The sequence below is a fragment of the Eschrichtius robustus genome, chromosome 1, assembly GCF_028021215.1.
Source record: "Eschrichtius robustus isolate mEscRob2 chromosome 1, mEscRob2.pri, whole genome shotgun sequence".
Classification (NCBI taxonomy): domain Eukaryota; kingdom Metazoa; phylum Chordata; class Mammalia; order Artiodactyla; family Eschrichtiidae; genus Eschrichtius; species Eschrichtius robustus.
Genome location: NC_090824.1, coordinates 23194787 through 23214223, shown reverse-complemented (window position 1 = coordinate 23214223; position 19437 = coordinate 23194787). Strand labels below are relative to the sequence as shown.

Below are 19437 nucleotides of genomic sequence, written 5' to 3'. Positions count from 1 at the left end.
TAGAAGACTTCATGGCTTACTTGTTCCATAACTCCAAGTGAGTCTGTAATAATGTTTGTGAAGCTTGACTGTAATAATGGTTTTTTTTTTTTTTGGTTTAATTATGTAAAAAATGAAAACAAAAAAAAAAAGAAAAGAAAAAGTTAAAAACAAAAACAGAAACAAAAAAAACCCCACCCTTAATCTGGTTCTGGCCAGTGTGTGCGTAACTTTTCAAGATCTGAGGGGAAAAAATGGCTTTTGGGTATTTGTTTATTTTTTGAGAATAACTGGACATAAGTTAAGAAGAAAAAAAAAAAATCTCAGAAAACAGAAGAGAGACTATTGCCATATGAACTCAAAAGCTACCATGGTGTCCACTCTACATATCAGGTTGTGGCGTTTCTAGAATCTGTTGTCTGTTTCCTATGCGATGCTTTGCTGAACACATAGCGAAATCATGGGATGGATGATAATATTGATTTGAAAAGCTGGTTCCTCAGGATCGAATTCCAGAATTTGCCACCCAAACCCTGAACAGATGGGGTTAGGGCTGGTTTTATCAGAGCTATTGGCTTTACTTAACAATATTGCTCCTGTCCATGAGCCCAGCGAAATTGTGGTAAAGGAGAAAGCCCCATAAACTAAAACAGAGCCTTTCCTAGGGAAGGGGAATGGGGGTGGGCTGGATCTGTGACTGATCGAAATGCATGCAAATATAAAAGAAAAGACAATACAAGAAGTCTGTTAAAGAATCAAAACAGACAATAAGGGAGTTCAACTTGTGATGGAACCACAAAAGGTCACACAAGCCAAACATGGCATGACAGAGTGCAGAATTCATAGTTCTTTCCCCGCCCCCAACATGATAATGTTTTTCCTAGTGATTTAATTTTGCAGCCTGACATTTATGGATAACTCTATCCTTCCATTTGCTCACGTCTCCCTTCACCCATCTTTTCTAAAAATAATAAATGACTAAAGCTGCTGTGACACACAAAAAATGGAATTTAATAGTATAATATATATAAATAAATATATATACAGATATATTTATCATGGTATGTTTGATGGGATGACTGAAACAGGAAAACTGTTAAAATCTTGAAGTGGAATGAGAATGTTGTTTTAAAAGAAAATAACAAAACGACAAAAAAGTAAACCTAAAAATGTGAAGTGTGAGTTTAATTTTGTCACAGTTAACTGTGTCAAAGAGAATAAAAAATCTTCTCAGATTTTGTTTACATATTTTACTACATTTTTGCTGGTATAATTCCTTAGCCACCTGTGTACATACTGCTTTGAGAACTGTTCTCTCCTTTCTATTTGTTTATTTCAGTTTGTTTGGTTTATGTTCCAGTTGTCTTTCTTTTTGAAAAGAGGAAACAATGTACAGAAAAACAATAAACTTGTTGTGTGGCCATACCTATCCCAAAAGCAAGAGACAAAGCAAGACAAATATTCACACAAAAATGAAATGTGTTCTCTGGAGGGTCAGATACATACAGTTTCTTTTGTACAGATGAAAATCAATCAGCTGTTTAGATTTAGAAATCTACTCTTGCTGGTTTTTGTAAGTTGCATGAATATTTGACTTTGAAAAAGTATCTTAAAGACGTGGGGCAAAAAGCGCAATCTAAACAATGGTAGCCTTTACTAATATGTATGGAAAGAGTTGTTCTTCATTACCTGATATTTCAATGTGTTAAGAGTTTTGGATTATTTTGTTGTCATTGAAAAAGACAGGATTATAAAGCGATATCAAAGCACGATTTAGATAACTAAATGGCCCAACCTATATGAAGTTGATTATATCTCGATGTCTGTAAAAGATTGCTGTTCTTGGAGTCTTGAGGTCTTGTGAACTGATTTCCTGCTTTCTTTCTTTACATTTTTTATTTGAGTAAAAATACATTTATTATATTCCTTTTAGTGTAAGTTTCTATTTGGACAATTTTATGGGAACATGTGCATTCTGTACGTGAGCTTCTATCATATTGCTGTTGTTTTATGAGCAGACTCTTAAGGAATTTATTTTATGATGTTGTGAAGTTACTGCTTTTTCTTTTTCCTTTTCTCTTTTATTTCACATTTGCATTTTAGTTCAAGGATATGCTTAGCAATAAAATGTTCTTCCCAAAAGCTTGTATGATGATGTATTTTTATTTTCCAAACATTTGGTAAAAGACCTTGTACTGGGGCTAAATATGTCATGTCGAATTAAAAGCCAAGTAATCTAGGACCATGTTCATGTGAAATAAAATATTATAACCAGTTACTAATACTTATATAAACTTATCAAAAGTGACGTATTTGGGGGCTAAACAATTATTGTCTGTCAACTGAGGCATTATTATTTCGATTGCTATGATAAAGTAACCAGGGGAAAACACTTTTCTGAACAGGTAAGATGACAGAAGCATTGTATTCTGGAAAAAATATTGTTAGATACTATTTTTTTAAATGTTTGGCAACTTTTAAGTATTTGCTGTAAGTTAACAAACTTACAGAACCATGTACATGTTTGAAACACTGGAAAGCTTTAAATGCATTCTTTCCAAGCCTCCCGCCAAATTGAAATTTTTTAGAAAAGTACTAAATCCAAAGTCAAAATTTAAATGAGTGCTTAAATTTTAACAGCTTCTTTCTAGATTTTCAGATTACAAAATTCTGCAAACATTCATTATAGCTGGAACCTTTCTCATATCTCAGGTGTCCTTGATATGCTGGTTCTTTAAGCACATGCTTACTTTGCCAACTGGATAATCCATCATGATACTCTACATTTTTCACCATGATCTAGAAATGTAGGTTAACTGAACACCTGTACTCTAGCCATATATTGGTTACCAATTTTTAAAGAGTTAGAAATAAAAGCAAATATAATTAACCCTGTTCCTTCAGATTTCACTGGTGGAATGGTTATGCTATTAACTAACATGGAAATGGAAAAAAATGAGGCTCAATGATGTCAAACTATGGAAAGTTCCTTTTTTGATTCCTGCCTCAGATAATTTACATGAAGCAATCATTTATCAATGCCCATGGTATGCCAGATACCATGTTAAGTGTTTTGGCTTATGTAGTCTAATCCCTGAGTGGTAGATAGCATTTTCCTCATCTTAAAGATGAGGAAACAAAGACATGACGAGCTTAAGGACAACTTGGCTAGTACATTTCTAATCATGTTAAAAGTCAGGCCTTGCTGACCTGGAGGTCAGTGGGATGTCGTGAAAAGGGTATAGACACTGAGGCCAGACACAGCTGAGTTGGAACCCCAGCTGGACTATTCACTGTGTATGGGCAATTTCACTGTGTCTCTGAGATTTGACTTCCTCATCTGAAAAATGTGACACCTCAATGACCTTGCCTCACAATATAGTTTGGGTAAAAAAAATTGAAATAATATAAGGTGTTTTAATTGTGATTGTTACAGAGTAGGGGCTCAACAAGGTTAGTCTCCATCACTTGAGTTCTGTACTAGTCATTTACAGTAGCTGCCTTCTAGAATTACAAATTCTACAATAAATTCTATAATAAAAAGAGATTTATTTAGTAATTGTCAAGACATGTTGCCAAGTCATGACTTGGATTTACTAGCTATAGTTGATAAAACTAGTATTTTCTAATCATACACTTTGATTGAGGGCATGACTGCAACTAGTAAACATGTGTTATTGACAACTGGTAGCATGAATCTGTCTGACAGCATATTTTAAGCAAGTGGCCAAAAGTTAGGGTAAGTAAAGAAGGTACAGATTTCAGAAAATGTTCAACTTCCAGAGAAATTCTGAGACGATGCTTAATGTGGTAGATTCATCAGGATCTAAGTGGCATTTGCTCAGATACTTTGGTTAATGTCCATGAGCAGAAATAATTTGTCATTATCTCCACGAGGGAGTATTGAGATGGTACCGTCCCTTTCCAGTGTGTTTAACTTTGGCCACAGGCTTTGGAATCAGAGAAGCTTAGTTCAAATCTTGGCTCTGAATCCTGGGTCTGTCCTTTACCAGCTGTGAAACCTTGAGTAAAGTGTGCAGTGACTCTTAACTTCATCCATGAAACTGGAATGATATGGCCTCCTCTTAGTGCTATTCTATAATTAAATGAGCTAATGTGTATACAAGTGCCTGGTTATAAGCACAGTGGCTGGCCGATAGCCCTCAAACAGCGATGCCTAAATTGTCTTATTAATCATCTGTTATTATCCTAGAAGAAAAATAATACAAAATTCTTTCTTAAAGCCTACAGAAGATACATATAGGAGAGCCCCACAACAATCATATCACTTCTGTAACCTAACATCATAATTGTTTTTATTCCTCTTACAGTTGAAATCACATCGATTTATTGATTCTTTGAGCTCTCCTTGAGTTTTCCGCCAGAAATGTGCCTACCCCTGTAAAGCTCTTTACCTCAATCAACTCCTTCAGTATAGAGGCCATAGAAAGTTTCAAATGGTAAACTATTATTTACCTCAAAGGACAGTCTTCCATGCTTCCCAAATCATAGTTGTTATTGCCTTAGACACACCTTCAAAATTCTATATTAGCTTTCCCTCCATAGACTTTCTAAGTGTCACTATTTAACGTGTAATCCGAGAACCACTTTAAGCATTTACTCTTTTGATAATTCAACCAACATTTACTGAATACTCATGTGCCTGCCAATCTACTGTTGGCTATCGTCACTTTGTTTCAATGAAAGCAGAAAATGGAAGTGGGAATTTTAAGCCTTTTTGCCTCTTGTATAGATCCATATAGGCCCAGGTTCTCTTCCCCCATATTCAAGTTGAATTTGATTTTTCTCCAAAAATATCCCAACCTGTATTTTTCCCAGTTGAATTGAAATCCTGACACTGTTTGAGATTAGTTTGATGATTAAAGTATTTATTAGGCATTATTAAATGATTACTATGTCTTAAATTGAGAGGGTTAATGAGTTTATAATCTACTAAGGGTTGCACAATCAAGCTGTCAAAGTTCAAGTGCAAACTAAGCTCTTTGGGGGTTCAGAAGAAATAACTTATGGTAAGGTTTCACAGTGGAGGGGACATATTAAGTGAACCTTGAAAAATTGATAGGCAGAGGTCAGAGCTGCATGCCATTCCAAGCAAAGTACTGAAGTGGGAGGCAGTAGGTCAAAACCATAATTTGGATGGATCACAGATTGTATGAAGTACACTAGTGGAAGATATGGCTCAGAAGGTTTTCGAAATTTGTCAGTGAAAGGGAAGAGAGAGACGAGAGAATGTCTTGAGAAGTTCACAGGGTCAAGGGTTAATTTGTCATTGAGCGAAGAGGACACAGGAGGAGAAAGGCAATAACTGATACACTCTCAGAGAGGGTGAAAGATTATTGGAGTGATCAAGTTTCCAGATAGAGGTGTTACTCTGAACAGAGAGGGGGTAAGCTGTTCTTCCGATATAGCAATGAAGGAGAAAATGGAATCAGCAACTGACATATTGCTGTAGAGGTGACAGAATATGGGACAGCTATAGTCAGAGAACCTCAATATTCTAGGTAAATCAAAGGCAAAGTTATGTACCTAATAGTGAGGCTGTGAGCACATGGCAGGAGTCTGTTGACAACCTGTTAGGTAGGCAGCTAATGAAAGTGTCTGTTAGAAGTTGGCTGTCTTTATCTGGCATTAATAGCAATACTTTAATGCAGATGTAGAGAATGGACTTGAGGACATGGGGAGGGGGAAGGGTAAGCTGGGACGAAGTGAGAGAGTGGCATGGACATATATACACTACCAAACGTAAAATCGATAGCTAGTGGGAAGCAGCCACATAGCACAGGGAGATCAGCTCGGAGCTTTGTGACCACCTAGAGGGGTGGGATAGGGAGGGTGGGAGGGAGACGCAAGAAGGAGGAGATATGGGGATATATGTATATGTATGGCTGATTCACTTTGTTATAAAGCAGAAACTAACACACCATTGAAGAGCAATTATATTCCAATAAAGATGTTCAAAAAATAGCAATACTTTATATTTTTGCAACATTTCTTTTATATTTCATGACTTGAAATCCAATCTCATGGTTCCAAATTTAGAGCTCTTTCAATTATGTAATGGTGGCTCTAGAGAAACAAGTCATTTTATACTTCTTCTTCAGAGCATTTAGAGCTAAGGAAGAGCATGATAAGATGTTGTGTTAGTCTACTCAGGGTGCCATAACAAAATGCCATAGGTTGGGTGGCTTAAACAACAGAAGTTTTTTCCCACAGTTCTGGAGGCTGGAAGTCCCAGATCAAGATCCGGCAGGACTTCTCTTTTGGTGAGGACCTTCTTCCTGGTTTACAGATGGCCACCTTCTCACCCTGTACTCATATGACCTTTCTTCTGTGCATGTGCAAGAAAGAAAGGATCTCTTCCTCTTCGCATAAGGCCACAGTCTCATCAGATCATGTCCCCACCCTTAGGACCTCATTTAACTTTACCTCCTAAAGATCCTGTCTCCAAATACAGTCACACTGGGGGGTTAGGACTTCTGGCATATTAATTTGGGGGGTGGCAGACACAATTCAGTCCACCATAGATGTACATGGTGTTGGGAATTGGTAAGGTGAAAATTTTCAAGGCTCAAAGGAGTCAAGGAATCCAGAAGAAACTCTAGCCTTGTTGATGTGAATACATGTGCTAGGTAGAAGAGCAAATAAATCCAAGAGAGACTAAACAGAGCAGAATAGGATCGTAGGAATAGGGACCAGGATTTGAAAGCAGTGTTAGGGTTGTATGAGAGGCCCTAGAAGACAGGAACAGCTAAAGGGAAGCCAGAGCCAAATTTGGAAATAAATGAATAGTGTGAGCTTCAAGAGACTATGTTTAGGTACATAGGTTCTGGAGTCAGAATGCGATGGCATGTATTCTGGTGCTGTAACTTTGGATAAATTACTTAGTCTACATAAGGCTCAGGTTTCGTTCCTATAAAAGGAAATTATAATATGACCTATTGTGTAGGTTTGTCAGGAATGGTTAAATAAAATAATGCATGGGAAAATGCTTAGCCTACACCTGACACATAATAAACCTTAATTGAAGTTGATCATTATTACAATTTGGCCTCGTTATCTGACTCAGGCAGGATCAAAGTTAGCTGCTACTTGCATGGCTAGCCAGCACCAGAAACTGAATAAATATATGTGTTAGGCAATCACTCTATTTTCCTACTTCTTTCCTTTGCCAAGAAAATATAAAGTGCAGTTGCTTGCTCATTGGCAAAGTTTCCCCTTTACTACCACTAAAGTTCTCTGCTTCCAAGATCCAGCTTGGATTATGCCCAGGAAAGGCTCACATCCTGAGATTTTCACTCCTTGCCTGGGTTTCTAGTCCTCGGATTTCCTGTGACAGTTCTTCAATTAAACACCAAGAGGTCTTCAGAGAACCTTTCGCCCCTTTAGTGATATGCATTATTTTTTTTTAAATATTTTATTTTATCATGAACGCATAACGTGAGATTTACCCTCTAATCGACAGGTATAAAATTTCAGTTAAGAAGAATAAGTTCTAGAGATATGCTGTACAACATTGAACCTACAGTCAACAATACTGTGTTGTACACTTGAAAGTTCATGAGCTTTCTTAAACTCTAAATTTGTTCAGTTAATCACCTTGAACTGAATTTGAATCTTTCTATATATGCACATAAAGCATAAGATCACAAATTCAAGAAAAATTAAAATTCTTCTAAATAAATTTGAACTTTTTCCCTCACTTTAATCCAGTAGAACAATTTATTAATTGTATTCCAATGGGTCAATGAACACTGATAAACAGTAATTAACTGCACCTGGTCCATCAGCAAAATGATAACCTAGTCACACAGACCTTCCTCTCCAAAGCAGAAAGGACCACCGTCCCCTCTTCCATGCCAGGGATCTCTGTGTATTTTGGGTTTGTTTTTAATTTGACTTTTTACTGTGAACATTTTCAAATATTTTCAAAAGTAATGAGACTAGTATAACAAAACCCCCATTTATTCATTATCTAATTTCAAGAATTATTAGTATTTCGCTATTCTTGTTTTATCTATGCCCACCTCTCCATGAAAGAATGTCTTTTCATACCACACAATGTTAAGAAACACAAAAGAAGCATTAAAAGAATATTGTTGGGTCTCTTGACCTGAGTCTTATTCTTGTTCAATGTGTTTCAGAGTAACTAAACCTAACACTCTTTCCAATGGACAATTAATGGCATGATTCCAGTTCTTTATTCAATGACAACATGAAAGACGAGATTAACTGCTAAGTAGACTCTTCACCATTTAATGAGATTGCCTGAAAACTGAAAGGATTTTTCAGCTTGCACATATTTCAGTTCAACTGTGTTCGATCACTTTTTGAAATGAATAGAGAAGTCTATAAATTATATACAGCTGCTTAATCTTTTGTAAAATGTGACATCTTGGACTAGAATCCATGTTCTCCTTCAAGGGAATGGGTAAGGGAGACTACTACTTATTTGCACCTGGGGAAGCTAAGAAATTCTCAGTTTTACCTCTAGAAATGTGATCACAAATCTGCTAGCATTTTTCCCTTGGATTGTATTCGTGTTTTTGCAATAACTGTAACTACACTGAATTTGCATGAGTCTACATAGAAGAGAGTTCATTAAGCACATTCTCAAGTTATAATGTTATCACTGCTCCACTGCCGGTTGAAAATCATGATTTTCTCTTCTTTGCTCTCACTCACCTGCAATTTTTGGCCTAGAATTTTCATCATAAAAGTATTATGAGAGAGCGAGAGAGAAAGTTATTTATAGACTATTTGATAGTCTTCTTTTCCATCGAAAAGTCAAAATAAGTGTTAGGAAAAATGGATAGAACCACCACAAACTCTTGCTTCTTGGTTTCATGGGGAGAATGAAACCAAGAATGAAGAGTAGAAGAGTAGGTTTCAACAAGTAAACCATTTTCCTGTTTCTACTCTGTGCTCAGCCGTTTGCCCATTTATTTATTTATTTATTTATATTTATTTTTTAAATTTTTTTGCGGCAGTTGGGGGAACCTAGCAGACCACACATAAATATTCTTCTTAAAACAAACAAACAATAAAGGTTGTCTAGGTTTGCAAGGAAGGACAATTAGGCAGGGTGAGGAGTGGAGTGCAAGGTAGTTTCAATTAAGGGTATCATTAAAACTGAAAAACTGAAATTTCTTTAGTATTATGGTGTAATTTTCGATGTTAATACATCACCCAGGAAAATGTGCTTATGTGCATGCATGGGCACGAGTAACCAGATCTGGGTTTTTTTTGTTTGTTTGGGATTTTTTTTTTTTTTTGCAAAAAGCTTTATTGTTTAAATTTGGCCCAAGGCTTGGGAGAGGGCTCCAGGGTGGTTAAAAAGCTGCCTACTGGCCGCAGAGAGAGGCTTCAGGCAGATGCCCTGACACCAACGGGGCTCCTCAAAGGCCACTGGGCTTCCGCTCCTAGTCATGCTTGAGATTGAACCTTTGGAAGAGATACTCGCCCAGCCCAGCCTGCGGACCAGCCAGACTGCGGAGGTTAGCCAGGTGGTCAACATCTTCTTCATGAGCTTCAGCTGCTCATCCAGGAAGCGGCTCTCCAGGAAGTCACAGGGGTGGGGGTCTGCCTGCGCAGAATCCAGGACATGCCGGTCCACGAGGGCCTGATTCAGGTTCTTCTCCATGAGAATGGTGGCTTCCCTCGCGTCCTGGGTTTTACCCACTCATCTTGGGACGCGTTCTGCTCGTCCTGGAAGAGGGCGTAGCTGCCTCGCTGGTTTTGCATTTTCAAGAGACGCTAGGCACCCTCACGCTTCTCTTCGGCCAATTCACAGAAAACGTGGTCCACGCCTTCCAAAGCCTCATCGTCGCGGTGGAAATAGAAGCCCAGAGAGAGGTAGGTGTAGGAGGCCCGCAGATGCATGTTGACCTTGGTGGAATAATTCCGACGAATCTAGGAGCTCATGGTTGATTGGTAATAAGGAGCTATGCTCAAAAAATGGTGTTGGCTAGTCTGCGTGACCAAGGACAGCTGAGTGGCAGATTCCTAAGGTTGCGGCTGGAAAAAAGGTTGGAGGGTGGTCAGAGGCTGGAGCAAGGGGCGTCGCTGGGTCTGTTTCATCCAAACGCTGTTGAAGCAAGAGACAGATCTGCAGGACTGCCGAGCACCCTGCCCAGACCTGTTTTGATGTCCAGTTTGAAGTGGGAAAACTAGGATAGCTGTTCCTTATAAACCAAACAAGGAGGGAAATGTGGGCAAGAGGAGGAGAGCAGAAGTAGAAGAGCTGCTCCTAAACTCCTGTGGTTTGTAATTGCTCAGAAGATAGGTCCAGAGTTAGAGCATCTAAACAATCAAGTCTCTCCCTCCTCTTTCCTTCTCCCCCTCTTCCACCCAACCTCTCCATTCCAGAAATAGTGTCAGATGTTGGCGAATAAGCTCTGAGTTTACACACACACACATAGCCTGCACTCTTTTGTAAAAAAGGAAAAAAATAGGTACTTGTATGGTAATTGCAAAATGCTTTAACCACTGGACTGGTCTTTTGTGATGGTCTTTATGTATCTTTTTCTCTTTTCTCTTTTAAATTTAGAGCTTCCTTAAACAGTGATATTACAAACATCATTTCCTTAACATATATTATGATAACATAATTCACTTCTCTGTGTAGTTGGACAGGCCTTTCTTGACTTCCTCACTTGGCAGGTGCAAGCTGCAATTTGATAAGATATATATGCACTGGGGCAGTAGATTTTTTGGTTTTTGTTTTTGTTTGATGAATCCTAATTTTTTCTAGCTTTATTGAGGTATAGCTGGCATATAATATTGTGTAAGTTTAAAGTGTGCAAAGTGCTGATTTGATACACGTATATATTGTATGTATATTGTATACATGTGTGTGTATATTACCACAAGTTTAGTTAACATGTTCACCACTTCACGTAACTTTTTTTGTGTGTGACATTTAAGATTTACATTCTTAACAGCTTTCAAGAATACAATACAGTATTGTTAACTAGAGTCACCATGTTGTTGGTTAGAGCTCCAAAACATGTTCCTCATAGAACTTGAAGTTTGTACCTTTTTACCACCATCTCCCCTTTCCCGCTGCCACTCCACCCCTGGCAACCACAAGTCTGCTCTCTGCTTCTCTGAGTTCTGCTTTTTCATATTATACGTGTAAGTGAGATCATACAGCATTTGTCTTTCTCTGTCGGACTTATTTCACTTAGCAAAAGGCCCTCGAGTTTCATCCATGTGTTGCAAATAGCAGAATTTTCTTCTTTTTATGGCTGAATAATATTTCATTGTGTATCTATATTATATATTATAGATGTATTATATATAATATATATATTATCACATTTTCTTTATCTATTCATCTGTCAAAGGACATTTACATTGTTTCCATGGCTTGGCTATTATGAGTAATGCTGTAACGAACGTGAAGGTACAGATACCTACTTAGGATGGTGATTTCATTTCCTTTGGGTATATATCCAGAAGTGGGATTGTGGGTTCATACCATAGTTCTATTTTTAATTTTTTGAGGGACCCCATACTGTTTTCCATAGTGGCTGTAACAATTTACATTCCCACCAACACAAGGGTTCCCTTTGTTTCACATTCCCGCCAACACTTATCTCTTGTCTTTTTTGATAATTGCCATTTTAACAGATGTAAAGTGATACCTCGAGGTGCTTTTGGTTTGCATTTCCCTGATAATGATATTGAGTGCCTTTTCATGTGCTTATATTTGTATGTCTTCTTTGGAAAAATGTCTATTCATGTTCTTTGCCCATTTTTTAATCATACTATTTGTTTTCTTGCCATTGACTTGTAAGAGTACCTTATATATTTTGGATATTAGCCCCTTAAAAGAGATATAGTTTGCAAATATTTTCTCCCATTCAGTAGGCTGGCTTTTCATTTTGTTGAATTTTTTTTTTGCGGTGCAGAAGTTTTTGTTTGATGTGGTTCTTCTTCTTAACTTTTGCTTTTGTTGCTTATGCCTTTGGTGTTACAGCCAAAAAACATTTCCAAGACCAATGTCAAAGAGCTTTTTCTCTTTGTTTTCTCCTAGGAGTTTTACACTTTTAGGACTTATGTTTAAGTATGCAATCCATTTCAAGTTAATTTTGTTAGTGATAAAAACAGGGGTCCAGATTCATTGTTTGCATTTGAATATCTAGTTTTCCCAAAACCATTTATTGAAGAGACTATCCTTTCCCCATTGGTTATTCTTAGCCCCCTTGTCAAATACTAGTTGAATGTATACATGTGGGTTTATTTCTGGGCTCTCAATCCTGTCCCATTGGTATATGTGTCTACTTTTATGCCAGTACCATACTGTTTTGATTATTATAATTTTATATTCAATAACTTTACATTACAATGTAATATAGTTTGAAATCAGGAAGTATGATGCCTTCAGCTATGTTTTTTCTGAAGATTGCTTGGCTATTCAAGGTCTTTGTGGTTCCATATGAATTTTAGGATCGTATTCTCTATTTCTGTGAAAAATAACATGGGAATTTTGATAGGGATTGCATTGAATCTCTACATGGCTTTGGGTAGTACAGACATTTTAACAATATTAAACTCTTCCAATTCATGAACATGGGATAACTTTCCTTTTATCTATGTCTTATTCAATTATTCAATTTATTTCATCAGTATCTTATGGTTTTCAGTGTACAGGTCTTTCACTATCTTGGTTAAATGTATTTCGAAGTATTTTATTCTTTTTCTTTTGTTTTTTTGTTTTTTGTTTTGGCTGCGTTGGGTCTTCACTACTGTGTGCGGGCTTTCTCTAGTTGCCGTGAGTGGGGGCTACTCTTCGTTGCAGTGCACAGGCTTCTTATTGCAGTGGCTTCTGTTGTTGCAGAGCATGGACTCTAGGCGTGTGGGCTTCAGTAGTTGTGGCATGTGGGCTCAGTAGTTGTGGCTCACGGGCTCTAGAGCACAGGCTCAGTAGTTGTGGCACACAGGCTTAGTTGCTCCAGGGCATGTGGGATCTTCCTGGACCAGGGCTCAAACCCATGTCCCCTGCATTGGCAGGCAGATTCTTAATCACTGCACCACCAAGGAAGCCCAGTATTTTATTCTTTTTGATGTTATTATAAATGGGATTATTTTTCTTTATTTCTTTTACAGATAGCTTATTGTTAATGTATAGAAACAGAACTGACTTTTGTATGTTGATTTTGTTTCCTGAAAATTTACTGACTTCGTTCATTCTAACATTTTTCCATTGGAGTCTTTAGGGTTTTCCATATATAAGACCACATTATCTGCAAACAGAGATAATTTTACTTTCTTTCTGATTGGATTCTTATTATTTCTTTTCCTTGCCTATTTGTTCTGTCTCGGACTTCCAGTACTATGTTGAATAAGAATGGTGAGAGTGGGCACATTTGTCTTGTTCCTGATCTTAGAGGAAATGCTTTTAAACTTTCACTATTGAGTATGAAGTTAACTGAGTTTGTCATATATGCTAAGGTACCTCCCTTCTGTACCTACTTTGTTGAGAGCTTTTATCATAATGATGTAGAATTTTGTCAAATGCTTTTTCTGCATCTATTGAGATGATCATAGGATTTTTATCTCTCATTCTATTAATGTGATATATCACATTTGTTGATTTGCATATGCTGAACTATCTCTGCATCCTAGGGATAAATCCTACTTGATCATGGTGTATGATCCTTTCAATATGCTGTTGAATTTGGTTTGCTAGGATTTTTGCATCTATGCTCATCAGGGATTAGGCTGTAGTTTTCTTGTAGTGTCCTCAGCTGGCTTTGGTATTAGTATAATGCTAGTTTTTGATTACTAATTCAATCTCATTTCTCATTATTGGTTTGTTCAGATTTTCTATTTCTTCCTGATTCAGTCTTGGTAGGTTGTATGTTTTTAGGAATTTATCCATTTCTTCTAGGTTGTCCAATTTTTTGGCATATAATCGTTCATAGTAGGCTCATATGATCCCTTGCATTTCTGTGGTATCAGTTGTAACATCTCTTCTTTATAATATTTTTGAGTCATCTCTCTTTTCTCATGGTAAATCTAGCTAAAGATTTGTCAATTTTGTTTATCTTTTCAAAAAACCAACTATTAGTTTTGCTGATCTTTTCTATTGTTCTCCTGTTCTCTATTTCTGCTCTGATCTTTGTTATTTCCTTTCTTCTTTTAACTTTGGGCTTAGTTTGTTTTTCTACTTCCTTAAGGTGTAAAGTTAGGTTGCTTATTTGAGATCTTTCTTTTTTCTTAATAGGCATTTATCACTATAAATTTTCTTCTTAGAACCACTTCGCTGCAGCGCATACATTTTCAAGTGTTGTATTTCCATTTTTGTTTGTTTCAAGATATTTTTGTATTTCCCTTTTAATTTTTTATTTGATCCATTAGTTGTTCAGGAGTGTGATGTTTAATTTCTACATATTTATGAATTTTCCAGTTTTCCTACTTATTAATTTCTAGTTTCATATTATTGTAGTTGGAAAAGATATTTGACATGATCTCAATCTTTTTAAACTTGCAAAGACTTGTTTTGTGAATGTAAGATCTGTCATTGGAGAATGTTCTGCATGTGCATGAGAAGCATGGGTTTTCTGCTGCTGTTGGATGTAATGTTTTGTATAGGTCTGTTAGGTCCATTTGGTCTAAAGGATAGTTCAAGTCCAATGTTCCCTTATGGATTTTCTGTCTGGATGACTTATTATTGAAGTGCATTATTAAAGTCCCCTCCTACTATTGTATTGTTGTCTCTTTTCCCCTTCAGATCTGTTCGTGTTTGTTCAGTATATTTAGGTGGTCCAATGTTGGGTTAATGTGTTTATAATTGTTATATCTTCTTGATGAATTGACCTCTTTATCATTATATAATGACCATCTTTATCTACTGTGACAGTTTTTGGCTAAAAGTCTATTTTGTCTGATATAAGTCACTACCTCTTCTTTCTTTTGGTTTCCATTTACATGGAATAACTTTTTCTATCCCTTCACTTTGAGCCTATATGCGTTCTTAAAGCTGGTGTGAATTTCATGTAGGCAGCATGTAGTTGGGTCTTTTTTTTTTTTTTAATGTATTCAGCCACTCTTTACCTTTTCATTGGAGATTTTAATCCATTTACACTTAAAGTAATTATTAATAGGTAAGGACTTACTATTGCCATCTTATTGCTTTCTTGCTATTTGGAGTTCCTTTAGTTCTTTTCTTCCTTTCTTGCTGTCTTCTTTTGTAAGTTGGTAATTTTCCATAGTGGCATGCTTTGATTCACTTCTGTTTATTTTTTGTGTATATACTGTAGTTTTTTTGCATTGTGGTTACTATTAGGATTATATAAAACATCTTATGAATATAAAAATCTGTTTTAAGCTGATAACAACTTAACTTTAATCCCATACAAAAACTCTACCTTTTTAATACCCTCCATTTCATGTTTTAGTTCTCATGATTTACATCTTTTTACATTGTGTATCTATTAATAAATTATTTAAGCTATAGTTGTTTTTAATACTTTTGTCCTTTAACCTTTATACCAGAGTTAAGTGATTACCACCCCACCATATTACAGTATTGAAGCATTCAAATTTTACTATATATTTGCCTTACCAATGTGTTTTATATTTTCATATGGTTTCATGTTAGTGTCCCTATATTTCAGCTTGAAGAACTCCTTTCAGCATTTCTTGTAAGGCAGGTCTCTTGGTGATGAACTCCCTTAGCTTTTGTTTATCTGGGAAAGTCTTTTCCTCCATTCATTTCTGAAGGACAACTTTGCCAGGTAAAGTATTCTTGGTTGGCACTTTTTTCTTTCAGAACTTTGAATATATCACCCTACTTTCTCCTGGCCTGCAAAGTTTCTGCTGAGAAAGCCACTGATGGACTTATGATTGTTCTCTTGTATGTGAGGGATTTTTTTCTCTTGGTGCTTTTAAAATTCTCTCTGGCTTTGCTTTTAGATAGTTTTTTTATAATGTGTCTTGGAGAAAATATTTTTGAGTTGAAATTTGTTGGGGGAAACTATGAGTTTCATGAACCTACCTAGATGCCCAAATCTCTAGTCAGATTTGGGAAGTTCTTAACCATTATTTCTTTAAATAAGCTTTCTGCTCCTTTCTCTCTCTGTTCTCCTGAGACGCCAATAGTGTGTAGATTTTTCTTTTAATGGTTCTTGTAATTCATATAGACTTTCATTCTTTTTTCTACTCTGACTGGATAATTTCACATGCTCTGTCTTCAGGTTCACACATTCTTTCTTCTGCTTGGTCAAGTTTAATATTGAAACTTTCTATTGAATTCTTCAGTCTTTGTGTCTAGGATTTCAATTTTTTTTTTTAATGCTTTCTGTTTCTTTGTTGAACTCTCACTTGGCTCATACATTGCTTTCCTAATTTTGTCTAGTTGCCTATCTGTGTTTTCTTGTAGTTTACTGAATTTCTTTAAGAGGATTATTCTGAATTATTTGTCAAATAGCTCATAGATCTCCATTACTTTAGGGTCAGTTATTAGAACTCTATTAGTTTCCTTTGGTGGCATCATGTGTACCTGATCCTTCTTGATCATGCTTACTTGCATTATTATCTGCATATTTAAAGAAGCAATTTCCTCTTCCAGCCTGTCTCAGCAGATGGGTGGTGTTGCTGACTTCCTTCCCTACCCTGGTGGGACATAGGATGTGCTGCAGAGCTTCTTTATGTCTCTGGCCAGCCTTCCCAGTTAGGTAGGGCTGGAGCATATCCTTGGCAGTTGGGCAGGGCCAGTGACTTTCTCCCCTGTCCAGGCTCAGCCTGTAGATATGCTGTGAAGTTGCCTGGCATCTCTGGCCAGATTTCCTGGTTTGCCATGGCTGAAAGCTATGCTTTGTAGTTGGCCTGGGCCACTGTCTTGCTTCCCTGTTCATGTGGGTCTCTAGAGTGTGCTTTCTGGATAAAACAAACGGCCAGCTGTGGATCCAAGCCAGGCAGATCTGGCAACTGACCTCCCTGGCCAGATGGGGCCACCAATTCAGCTCTGCAGAAGAGTAGACCCACTGGTTGGGATCTGCACCTGGGCACTACCAGCAGCAGTAATGTGGCCTTCCAAGATCCACAAGCACATTGCTGTGAGGCCCACCCCATTTCTTCTCCAGCTGATTTTTCCCGCTGGTAAATGTAAGGCAGTACCTAAGTGTGCCTCCCTGAAAGCATCCCAGAATGCTGGAGACACTGATGTCCATCTTGAGTTCTTCTCTTCCCAGCAGAGAAACTATACATCCAGAGAGACCGTTTCAGTGTGGTGCTGCATCAGCTTGGGGGAAGGGTCTTGCAGTCAGAGTGAAGCCACTTCTTTTACCCTTCTAATGTGTTTTATTTCTCTTTTTGTGGTCCACTGGGGTGCTTTAATCTCACACCTGAGTTTTGAGATCTTCACAAAGGTGTGTTGTCTATGGATAGTTCCTAGTTGCTCTTTCTGTGAGGGAGACTGAAGTTGAGAATCACCTACTTTGTCTCTTACTGACATCACTCTGGGCAACAGGTTTTTTTTTTTAAATTAATTAATTATTTACTTATTTTTGGCTACATTGGGTCTTTGTTGCTACATGCAGGCTTTCTCTAGTTGCGGCAAGCGGGGTCTACTCTTCGTTGTAGTGCGTGGGCTTCTCATTGTGGTGGCTTCTCTTGTTGCAGAGCATGGGCTCTAGGCGCACGGGCTTCAGTAGTTGCAGCACGCAGGCTCAGTAGTTGCAGTACACAGGCCCTAGAGCACGCAGGCTTCAGTAGTTGCGATGCATGGGCTCAGTATTTGTGGCTCGTGGGCTCTAGAGCACAGGCTCAGTAGTTGTGGTGTACGGGCTTAGTTGCTCTGTGGCATGTGGGATCTTCCTGGACCAGAGATCGAACCTGTGTCCCCTGCACTGGCAGATAGATTCTTAACCACTGTGCCATGAGGGAAGTCCCTGCAATAATTTTTATAATTAGACAGGTTGATGTTATGTTGCAATAGCTGCCAAGTGTGTGTTATTAAGAACACTGTATATAGATATGTTAATGGGTTGTGGGGAAAAAAAGGAAGTTGGACCACTCCTTAATCATAGTTAATATTGAAAACAGAAATTCTTATATTTTAAAATTCAAGGATTTTACAGGTCAGCATTGACATGTGACTTTGATATTTCCATCACATAAATCTGTTGAGATGAGATTGTTGATCTATTGAAGTCAACTTTGTTAACCTCTGAAAATGAGATTCCAGAAAGCCATACCCTTACCAAAAAGCCCTCTACATGTACACATACAAGAGAAAGTTTCCACAACTCAAGCCAGTCAAACAATGCTCAGATGAAAGAGTGGCCTCAGTTAACAAGGTCTCCAGTTCCCCGGCCAGTGGGCATTCAAGTATTGGCTTTGGCAGGCAGGTGCTGGATGACACACAGAAGGAGCCCTAAGAGGCTGTTTCCCCTTACACCACTTCAAAGAAGTTTGGATTTTCAATTTATTTTTTAAAAGCAGATACACAGTAAACATCGAAATGTGAGTTTTATGCTAAATACATTTTGGTTTCACAGCAGTTATCTCTTGCTGCCAGAATAGCCCTAAGGATTAAGATGGTTTATTGGGATCAAATGTCTAGGAGATTTATTATAGTGCAGACTGTTTACTCATTCCCATTAAAATGCCGATTATGCTTATTTCTTTGCCTCTCTCTCTTCCACCTCCTGTCTTCCCTCTTCCATAACCCATATTCTATTATCTTATTTTCCTGCTTTAAAATGAATCTACTTGGATTTTTATCCTTTATCAAAATTGAGTCCTTGCAAACTCTCTGACTTTATGGGGGCCAGGGAGTGGCAATGGCATGTTATGTAGCTCATTAAGGTCTTGGGAACTCTGAGTCCCTGGTTAGCAACACAGAGCAATAAAAAAAAGTATTTTCAGGGACCGTATCTGATGACTGGAGAGAAGGATGTACATTTGGAATAATATGTTGTGAAGAATCACAAACACCCTAGCTATAATCATCTGCAATTTAGAGACATGTAAGAGCAAAGATAATTTGCTGTCAGGTATTTGCTTTACTTGGATAACGAGGAAGATTACCTATTTTATAGCCAAATTCTATGTAAAACATTCAGATGAGTTTATATACAATATGTCAGCTCTCAAGAATATACATGAGACATCTGAAAACATGATGACTTAAATAAGAAAGCTACAGCCCAGGAAAATAATTCTACAGGACCTGATAGTGCATCCACATTTACAAGAAAGCCAATCAGTGAGTCCATTAGGCTGTGTTTGATATACTGAGGCAAATGTTTGCTATACCCCGATAAATTCATCTTGAATCCTCAGTGACTATTACAGTGCCTGGCATGGAAGAGATCTCCAGTGAGCTTCTGTGGAAGGAACAATTGAATATTGCTAACCTGCTACTCATGGGATGTGCAAATACATTGCTATCATTTTCCTTTTTTTTTTCTGGTATCATGCTTAGAA

The 19437-nt window shown here is 37.5% G+C and overlaps 1 pseudogene; it reads right to left on the bottom strand.

Moving 5' to 3' along the window:
* Positions 1-9289: 9289 nt before the first annotated feature.
* Positions 9290-9921, bottom strand: LOC137771027 (ferritin light chain pseudogene; annotated as a pseudogene).
* Positions 9922-19437: the final 9516 nt, after the last annotated feature.